This window comes from Silene latifolia, chromosome 1 (genome assembly GCF_048544455.1).
Source record: "Silene latifolia isolate original U9 population chromosome 1, ASM4854445v1, whole genome shotgun sequence".
In the NCBI taxonomy this organism is placed as follows: Eukaryota; Viridiplantae; Streptophyta; class Magnoliopsida; order Caryophyllales; family Caryophyllaceae; genus Silene; species Silene latifolia.
Window position 1 is genome coordinate 8695514 of NC_133526.1, and position 11699 is coordinate 8707212.

The 11699-nt window shown below is 29.2% G+C and overlaps 1 long non-coding RNA gene across 1 annotated transcript; it reads right to left on the reverse strand.

Annotated features, from left to right (window-relative positions):
• Positions 1-6440: 6440 nt before the first annotated feature.
• On the reverse strand, positions 6441-8325 carry LOC141596702 (uncharacterized). Its single transcript, XR_012522562.1, has 2 exons — positions 7558-8325; positions 6441-6521 (listed from the first exon to the last, which is right to left on the reverse strand). It is a non-coding gene; the product is annotated as an uncharacterized LOC141596702 (long non-coding RNA).
• Between the last annotated feature and the right edge of the window lie 3374 nt (positions 8326-11699).

The window sequence follows — 11699 nt, forward strand, 5'->3', positions numbered from 1 at the left end:
TTGGGTCGGATCATTTCAGATCTGTCATATGTTTTAGACTTTTAGGTTTTGGGTCATTTCAGGGGAGGCCACTTTCGGGTATGGGTCGGGTCATTTTCGAGTTAATGTCTAAGTCACTTTGATTAGTACTATTTTGATTAAAAAAAATATATTTGCAAAATTAACTATTTAGTGGTAACGGTTGTAACCAATGAAACTTTATTTTGATATGTATAATACAGGGTACTTCGTATCAATATGACTTAGTACTTGTCGATTCAGATCATTTTGAGTCACTTTGAATCATTTTGAATCAGGTTAATTATAGTTCAGGTTTTTTTAATCGGGTAATCTCGGGTCGGATCAACATTGGATCAGTTAAAATGGAATAGCTAATGATAATGACCTTGATAACCGAAGAGATATAAAGAGGGGGATAAAGATGATTGGGTAAATCTATACAATATTGTTAAAAGGCTTCTAAAAGCATTACATTTAATTCCATGTGGCATACTCATTAAATTTTATTCTATGTTGCATTTTCATAATTTTTAAATTTGTATTGATTAATAAATTTACTAAAATTTCTTACAAAAGTGACATCATATATTTTGTAACATATAAGTTAAAGTAAATCAAAGTAAAAGACTTTTAAAAGTATTAAATTTAATTCCATGTGGCATAATCATTAAATTTCAATCTATGTTGCATTTTTATAATTTTTAAATTTGTATTGATTATTAAATTTACAAAAAATTCTCACAAAAGTGTCATCATATATTTTGTAACATATAAGTTAAAATAAATAAAGGGATACAATCATTATTCTTAAATTAATTGTATACATTAAATATTTCTTGAGTTAAAAAAATTTCAAAAGTGATGTGATTTATACAAATTCACTTACAAATTTCATAATTGTAACATATAAGCTAAACCTAATCGAAGGATATTAGCATTATTCTTAAATTAATTTTATACATTAAATATTTCATGAGTTAAAAAAAATTCAAAAGTAATGAAATCTATACAAATTCACAAATAAAATTTAACATTTTAATTAAAGTTTTTGTAATAAAACCTGTTAATGAATTGATTAAAAGTTCTTCATACTTATTTTTTTAATTTATAAATTTGATTAAGTGTTTGTTGGAAGTATTGTATTTTTTTATTTATAAATTGTTATACTTTACTTTCCTAAAATTAAAACCTTTTTAATTAAAAATAAAAATAATTTTGTAGTTTAATAACATTCCTAAAAGTAAAAGTATGACATTTTACTTCAACTACTATTTAAAAATAAGGCAATTGAAAAACTATGACATTTTTCACATTAGTTCAATTTACTTATTATGTGAAAAACTATTCACGCGTCTAAAAACAAGGCAATTGAACACCCACAATTTTCATTAACCTTTTTCCTAATTAATTTACCTCTTAAGGTCCTCATAATCAATTATATTATTTATTAATACTCATAACTCACAAAATAAATGAAAAGGAATATGAAAAATGAGAATCAATGGTTGTATAATCTTATTTAATAATACTCATAACTCACAAAATAAATGAAAAGTAAAATGAAAAGTTTAAAGCTAATGGTTGTATAATGTATATAAAACTAATAGTTTCCATTCACTAATCCTCCGTTTAATATTCATTGATCATAAATTTTCAAATTACATACTATATATTTCATGGTTGAATATTATATTTGATTATGGTGAGTATGAACGTATGGTATATAAAAATGAATTAACATCTCTTATATGAAATTGTTATTGTTGTTGTTTTGTAGTATGATAAAGTATTTTAATTTTTTATGTTATTCGTTCTTATGAATCGTTTGCTTTATATTGGAATTTATACTTTTCATCTGGATTAATTTAAATGGCCTATATGTGAGAATATTTCGATTCTTTTGTTAAATCTTCGTCATGTTGATGTTTTCTCTTTGATCAATAAAACATGTGTATCAACTCTACAACATCACCAAAGGCACGTGAATGTAGATATGGTAGAGCCTCATGCAGGTAGTTTGAAGAAAGAAGATAGTCAAAAGCCACAAGACTAAGGCGAAAATTAAAGATAAAACTTAAGGTATAAACTAATAATCATTGATGTATCGTTTTATTAGTAGATAAAGACAAAAAAATGTACTTTGTGTCAAATGACAATGAGTTGTAAAGTTTGTATAACAGATTTTGTATAACTATTTTGTTCATATTAGAGTAATTTTTTTTCACTTTTTCATATTTAATTTCGTAGATCAAACTATTTATGTTTCAAACACAATGTGTAATTATTGTCTTGTACTACTATACTACAATAATTTGATTTGTGCAATAATTTATTGTACATTTAGTTTAATTAAACATTATTATTCACTTTTGAGTATTAAGAAGCACATCTAAATTTTAGTAAGAAAACTTATATTTATCCCGCGCATTGCACAGGTAACAAAACGAATATACAATCAAAAGGCTACCTAAATCATTTAATTTTAATTTACATGACATTTTTATAATCCATTCATTCATAAATTATTATCCTTATTATTACTATTATTATTACTATTTTTTTTACTATTTTTTTTTTTTATTATTATTATTATTATTATTATTATTATTATTATTATTATTATTATTATTATTATTATTATTATTATTATTATTATTATTATTATTATTATTATTATCTACTCCGTATACAATAACATAAAAATGATATTTTGAGCAATTCCTTAAGTATCAAGTGACATCATCTTACTCTAACTAAGTGATCATTTAAGAACCTTTATAAATTTTCTAACATAAATATGCACTAAATTTTTCATAATCACTAATGTAACTAAAAAGACAAAAAAAAAAAAAAAAGATAAATATGCACTAAATTTTTCATAACTACATGAGTAATGATTTTGGTAACTATAAAGACAAAATATAAAAATTGGTTAAATAAATGACTATGTAAGAACCTTAAAAAACTCTCTAAGAAAATATGCATTAAATTGTTCATTACTCCATTATCGTCAATGATCTTGGCAACTAAAAAGACAAAAAATAAAAATTGGTTAAATTAACTCATTAAAATGATGTTTACATCAACTCATTATAATTCATTAAAGTTTAATTTCAATAACTCTCATTATCATTAGCACTAGGAGGGTTTATTTAGATCAATTATAACCGATAACTCAAGAGATATATCAATAAAAGTCATATAATCCAAGATTATATATAAGACCACAAAAAGGCGGGGGGACTTCCATTCACCAATAATTTTTTATTTGCATACTTTTGTTTAGTCTTTTACACTCTATTTAATTGGATTCTAATTTATTTTTGTTTATTTTCAGAGTTACTTACCAAGGATCTAAACGTGAAATGTCGAGGTATAAACACTTAATATTTTATTCTTTTTTACTTTTATTTCACATATATCAAGTATTTTTGTTTCGCTTAAGTAAGTTTAATTTAGTGGTTACAATGCTCGAATATTAAAATGGAATACTAACTTAGGGGTTGTCATTAAGACAAATCAAACCATCATACAAATTTAGGAGTTTTGGTGTCATTCCTCATTACATAGTTTTGACTCATATCACAAAATTTCAAAATACCCTAATTATAATATATCTCCAAGCAAAAAAGAAAGTACAGAAAAAGCCGAAAAACACTTTCACGAACAATACACCAAAAACAAAACAACAAAAAAAAGTCAAACCCGTGATTTTCACGGGTCACAAAACTAGTTGAAGAATTTAATTGGAGAGAGATTGAGAAAGAGATTTAACAGATTTTGGTAGGAAGGAGATGTTAAAGTGTGCATGTAATAAGGGTATGGATAATATAGCCATAAAGAATCCCCATTAAACTAAAAGAATAAGAATTACTTAATATTTTTTCGCTCAAATAATTGATAATAGTAGTGGATCATGCTAAAATTATAATAATTGATAATTGATTGACTAACAAAATTGCGACATAATAAAATATCTCAATAAATTATAAAGTCAAGTGAAATTTTTCTTTACGAATTCAACGAAATTGATATACGAAGTGGGGCCCACATTATACACTACCGTCTACCGTTATAAAATCAATATGTGTTTTACTTACATTTCGTTTCTAATTCAATCCTCTTATCCCCTATAATCCTCCTACAAATGACTAAAACTAAAAGATTAACCCATCTATAAATTTTTCCGATCAATGCAATAATAAAGTAGTGACCCTATATTAGATTATGTTTTTCCATAATAGTCGGCTATTATTATTTTTAATAATAAAAATAGGTTCGCACAAAAATAACTTAATAAAAATTTAAAAGTCATTTAAATAGTACACTTTTTTTGATAATATCGCTAACATTATAATCAGTACATTGGAACAATCTATTATAAGTACAACTCATTTATATAAATATTTAAATTTCTTACTAGTTCTATATAAATTAACCTCACAAATGTCGTGCTTTAGCACGCGCGGGATCTCAACTAGTAATAAAATTAAGGGTTATTTAATAACAATAATCCAATCTAAGCCTTCTCTTCCCCATTTAATCCATCCTATTGATTATCTCATATTAATCTGTTCTATGCTATCATTTATCGGATCATATTAATCTCATATTAAACAGGTTACCATTTGGGTTAAACATCATTACCATCTCTCACCATATCACAAACACTCAAACACCATTCAACTACCCCATCCAAGCGCTGCAACACCACAACCACCACCATCGTACTTACACCACCACCATCCGCATCCACCATAACGACACCACCACCATCCACATCCACCATAACAGCACCACCAACATCCACATCCACATCCACCCTCCACCATCCAACTGCCGCCACCACTCTCTCTGATTTTCTCGACTCCGTTCCGGTATCAATGCTACAACCAAATCCAACAAACCACGCACCACCGCTAGTCGTAGCTCGATTTCGCCACTGCTCCGGTCTTACATTTCCCCAACATTCTTTCCCCAAACCCCTTTAATCTCTTAAATCACTTGGTAAATCTTGCTCCACATTTTATATTGTTCCTATTGTTGTTGATGATGTTTTGATTTTGTGAAAAAAAAAATGTAAAATGAGGATGATGATTTAGATAGTGGTGGATGTTGTCGGTGGAGGAAAGAAAGGAAAGAAAGAAGAAAAATGAGTATCGATTTTGGGCACTTTAAGTAAAAAAAAGAAGGAACAAATTAAGGGAAAAGGGAGCTGTAATGAAGAACAAATAAAAGAAAAAATTACAGAGAAAATGAAGAAATAAAGAAGGAAGAAGAAGTGATGAAGAATGAGAAATGAATTAAGAAACAAAAAAATAGAAAAAAAAGCGGGCCCACGTCATGACCTGTTTGTTAACCGGTTCTAGTAGGTCAAGTATGGGACGAGATCAATGAAAGTTAAATGATAGGAAAGATTAGATTAATATGGAATAATCAATAGAATAGACTAAATGGGGAAGGGGAGGCTTAGGTTTGATTATTGTCATTAAATAACCCTAAAATTAAGTAGTAAATTCAAATTGTGGCCGGAATATTCTCTTCTTTTTGGCCGTAATCATTAAGTGGGAGCAACTTTTAACTTTTAAGCGAAGTAAAATTTAATGGGAATAAGTTTCGAAAAAAAAAAATTATATAAGGAAATAAATTTCAAAAAATGGATTTTATAAAGGAGTTATGGCTTTGCGTAGAGGGTCATTAATCATGGCTTTGGAGCTGCAGGTTACACATTTAATTATTCAAACTGATTCAAAGGTTGTGCGAGCACTTATGGAGTCGTCTTTTGAATTCCCAACAGCCCATTCGCACATGATCAAGATATGTCAAGCTTTTGTAAGAGATAATCCACGGAGAGTTGAGATTCAACACATTTATCGGGAGGCTAATATGTGTGCGGATTGGTTAGCTAATGAGGGAGTTCATCTGACTCAGCAGCTGGTTACGTTAGATTACGAGGATGTTCCGGATCCCCTGTTCCGATTGATACAAAATGATATCGGTGGTGTCTCATGGCCGAGAGTAGTTCCGTTTTACTCGTAGTTTTATGTTCCGTTTGTAGTTTAGTTGCTCATTTTTTGTTTTTTCTTTGCTGGGTTTGAGTTCTTGTAACTGCTTCTTCACACCAAAAAAAATAAAAATAAAGGAGTTATAATCAATTTACCCTTAAATTTATGATAGGTAAAATTCTCAAAGATAGTTTATATATAATAAATATGATGTATAAATATATATCAAGTTAAAATGAACATTTATATGTATAAATTTTAACAATAGAAGGATCTTATGTTAAAATTTGGGTTAAATTTGCAGAAATCTTATTTATTTTCATTTTTTGCCATAGATAAAGGCGAAAAGTTGATTAGTTTAAACTTAACTTATTGATTTCACGAATGAACACATCTAAAAGAGCAATTATCAATTCCGCCAATAACGAACAAACTAAAAGTACACAAGTCTATGTATAAATTTGATTACATAATTACTAAATACAAATGTAATTGAGAACCATAATGAAAGTTATACTAAAATCTTATCTATATTAATGCAAAAGACAATGCTCAACACAGGATGCGCCACGTCATTCACCCAATTTTTCTTTTTCTTTTTTTTTTTTGGGAAATTCAGGGAATGGTAGGTCCCGTTTACGTGGAAAGGGTTTATTTCTTTAAATCGTCTCTGACAAACATGCGACAAATTATGTCATAGAAAATATTTTATGAAATAAATAGATAATCGGCAGAAGTAAAAGTAATTGCATATAAACGAAATGAATTAAAAATCGAAATAAATGAAAATAATTACATATAATCGGACTGAATTGCATAGTTAATGAAATAAATAGATAATCAGCAGAAGTAAACGAAATTGCATATAAACGGAATGAATTGCAAATCGGAATAAATGAAAGTAATTATATATAATCGAACTGAATTATATAGTTAATGAAATAAATAGATAATCGGCATAAGTAAAAGAAATTGCATATAAACGGAATGAATTACAAATCGGAATAAATGAAAGTAATTACATATAATCGGACTGAATTACATAGTTACTAATAAAATTACATAATTACGTGAATAAATTACATTTACTTACGGGATTGAATAACAAATAATGTGAATATTTTACGGAAATTAATGAAGTAATTCGTCTTTGCCTTTATGCATGACGAATATAGGTGTTCATACCTCCAAAAAACTTGGTGATTACGGAAAATACGTAACAATTAATGTCAAATCCCCGAGAACCACTATCATGAATTTTCAATTTTTAGAATAATTTGCCTATGTTAAAGTTGATTATTAAATTATATTTATTTTTTCGGGATGTAAAGTTTTTTAAGTATGCAAATTTTATTTACAATAGTATATTATGTTATTTTCTCTTAGATCATTGCATGTGAACACGTATTTGAAACAAGTGTAAACATTAATTATGTAGATCGCTAATTTAGACCAACTAGATAATTACAATAGAAATGCAAAAAAAAAAAAAAAAAAAATACATCCAAAAACATTAATACCGGCCCAAATACATACCCGTGCAATTTTGCACGGGTTTAAAACTAGTAGAGAATTAATCAAACTTAAATAGAGAAAACTATATTATTTTTTGGTGTTAAATAAAACCCATAGACTCGATCTAATTATAATCACGAACACACCGTCCTAACCATTGGGTGAAGACTTGATTCGTTTTAGAGTGAGATAAAAGTTAACACAAATACTATCCTATAACCAGTTGTATAGTAGTATTGTACAACCGCCTCAAATTTATTGAGCTCTTACACATAGTTGTTGAGCTATTTTATAAGTTATTGAGCTATTTTACAAAATTATTGAGCTTAATATTATTCTGTTAATTAACCTCAATAACTTTGTATCAAAACTCGATAATTTTATTATTAGAGTTCAATAACTTTATAACAAAGCTCAACTAATATGAATAAGTTGTATATACAACCAGTTGTATAATATATTAACTGAAAAGTTAATGCACTAATGGCCCACGACCATAACCCGAGGTTGATCCTCAGCCATGTCACCACCATCAAATATGCTTTCTGTAGTTTCGGGGGTAATGTCTTCATCTAGATCAACATCAACAGCGTTAGTAGAAACGGTTTTCTCCGGCGTCGTTGGTGCCGGAGCAGCCGTATCTTCACCATGTGCAACTCTTACCAATAGTGAGCAAACTAGGAGCATTGCCATCCACATAGCCACAGCATTTCTTCCCGCAAAGGCCATTTTTATGAGACTTTTCGACGAGCTTAATTATTTTTAAAGATTGGTTGTTTAATTTGTTTCTTTTTTCTTTTGTTGTGGTAAAGGGTTAATGGGATGGGATTATATATAGGATTTTATGGCAAAGAGTGTTTTTAGTTTGCCAATTTTTCATAGGTGCTTCTGATTTGGAGGAGGATAACATACTAAAAATAGGGAGCATGACGATATCTTTACCATAAAACTTCTTTGTTGAAACAAAATTTTATAAGGAGCATAACTCTACACATATGTAAAGTATATGGACAGCTCATTTCATCACAAATTTAAATGTCTGGTGTTCTAAAAATAAAGATAATGTTAGTGTTATTGAAATCATTAGACGTTGAATTGAGGAATAATTATTAGATGAAAAGTTTTTAATTATTGAATTTAACTAGTTTTACACCCGTGCAGAAAATTGCACGGGATTCTTTTAAAATTCTGATATTCGACGTCTGATAATTCATATAAATATAATGAGATGTAAATATTTAGGTGAAGTACTTCATGATTTCTCTATCTAACTTCTTATTACATATGATTTGTTATTCTGAGAATTATGGATTTGATATGATAAAATTGAATGTTCGAATTATAACTAAAAAAATGTGAGATGTAAATTAGTTGTTTATACTCCCTCCGTCACAGTTATTTGTTTGCTTTTCTATTTTAGGGATGCCTATAATAGAGAATTGAATCCTCGATACTCAATTTGGTCCGCTTGTCATCTAATGATTGACCTACCCTTTTTTAATTTTGTCTATGTGCTAAAGCCAAAGCAAACAAATAACCGAAGGCAGTACCGAATATGTCGTAGCTTAAATTATAATCCGGAATTAAGTTCTCATATTTTTTATTGACAAAAAAGTGAAATAGTAATGAAATCCAACTATCCATTTATCCAAGTAGACCAAACAAAGCTGGCCCGATCCGAATGATCCGAGACGCGAAAATGACCGGAAATGTATCACCCGAAGTGACGCAATACACCCGAAGTGACCCGACCCAAAACTGACCCGATCCAAAGTGACCCGATTGACCTAAAATGACTTAATTACTGCAAAATCATGACCCAAAATAACATAAACGACCCAGATTGACCCGACCCAATATAAACCGGTTCGAAGTGATCATATAAATTATTGGGCCGATCCGATGTGACCCGACCCGAACTCAACCTAAATATCCCATTTACCACGTCTATATCCAAGTATACCAAGCCCAACCCATCATAATTACTAAACCTAAATTCTTGAACATACTTCCAAGTTCCAACCGCCTCCTTCACTTACTCACTTGATCACCTTCTATAGTTCTATCACATTAACCTTGTATCGATTAACCATTTATTCATAATCAAAACCTCATATATATTCCTCCTATATACACAACCCGTTTAATTCAATCTCATATTTTATAAAACACATTAATTATTAAATACTCACACAATACAATGGAGTCTTTGCATAATTTATGGACTCCCTACTTTCATGATTTTTTTACCTATCTATCTATTTCAATCTATTTTTACCTTAGATCTCCCTGCTTTCATGATTTTTTTTTGTTGAATGCCTCCAGGTAAAATTTTTGATTGAAACTCAAGTTCTAATCATCGCACCAATTTATTTAAGTTGTTCAATCCAAGCTTCATTTTTTTCAACCAGATTTATTTATGTATTTAATTTGGTTATAATTATTTTGATTTTGTAATCATGCCGACATTATTTTTTTCTAAATTATGATTTATGATATTTTTTTTAGTGATTTTGTATTTTAAAATCATAGCAATGTAAATTTAATACCACTATTGAATTTTTTAAGTGGCATAAATTTTAATTGGGCATTAAATTGTATCGTGAAGACATCAGTAACAAATGAAGATTTTTTTTGTTTTGTAATTATAATAAACGTAGTATATTGATTTTGTAATTGGTTATTTTGGATGTAATTATTAATCATTTTAATTATTGATTCACGGATTAATTATGAAATGAAAGCATAGTATAATGTTAATTAATCTAATCTTGATTTATTTATGAATTTATTTATGAAAGCAGGAACCTAGTTAGGTAGAAGAGAGATGGTAATTAATCTATTTCATAGAACGTTGCATTTTGAAATAAAAGATTTTTTACTCCCTACAAATCAGGGACCAATCACAATCCTCTAATTGCTTCAGCTTTTATAGATAGGGGATGAGGGTGACTATTTATACTTTCTCAACCATCATATGTTACGAGACGATATTGAGCTTATAGGATATCATATAATCGGGGTTTAAAATGTTTTTAAAATTCGGAGTAAAAATAGTAATGTCTCAGCAAATATTAGGAATATTTTTATATTTAGTTATGGAGGGCGGGGAAGCAAGTATATAATTTCGACAGAATAGTGAATAATGAAAATTTTCATTATTGAAGACGTAAGTTCAAATAATTAACATTTTTTTTGTAAGAGTTCGAATTTTCATTAATTATAAATGATGCTCTCATGAAAGAAACCTCAAAACAAAACAAAAAAACAATCGCCCAACTACATAGTACGAAGTAGTTAATAAATATTCCTTAGAGGCATGCTACCATAGAACACACATGTTAATAATCACCAAACCTATGATGCAAAGTCTATCAACTGTTGGAAGTACATGCTGCCCTGCTACGAGTAATAAGCATGACAGAGCATGATAGCTGATTCACATATCACAAATAGCTTTGCCCATGTTAGTTTAAGGCTTAATAAAGATCCCCTAAACACCTCATGAATTCCATTTAGTATCAAAATGTGCTATACTTCACACTATTTTTTAGGAACTCCTAAGTCCTAAGTAGGCAGCCGAGACACAATACGCGTTCCCACCCCCTTAGCGATAACAAAGTTAGGTTTAGTAAAAATAAAAGCAGCAGCGTGCGCCTCGACATCCTGAGACAGAGAAAATTTCTGAATCCGCTTGAACAAGGTAATTAATCAAACCGCTATCAGATGCTACGATTAACAATTCAGACGGAGTAAACTGCTAACCTAATAACCAAACATAATATCATCATTCAACCGCGGATCCTCTAAATCCTAGCACAAGAGAATTAACTACGGTTGTGATTAGTTTTATTTTCGCCCTTGAACTCGGTATTGGAATAATATAGTGTAGTGTCTGTTAGTTTTGGAGAATGTTGAACGTGTATTATATGATAATTACTTGTGTTTGTAAGGTACATAGCTAAGTATTTATATATGCTATACAATTGATATATTTAAGGAATATATACACCAACAGCTATAATATATTGTAAAGGAGGAAATTAGCTTGATTGCCTTGATATGAGCTTGATATGCAACGGTCCTTTGCTTGGGAGATGGCAACGGCTCTATTACCCCCCTCAAGTTGGAGCGTGGAGCTTTGAAACGCCCAACTTGGATAGTAGCTCGTCAAAAGGG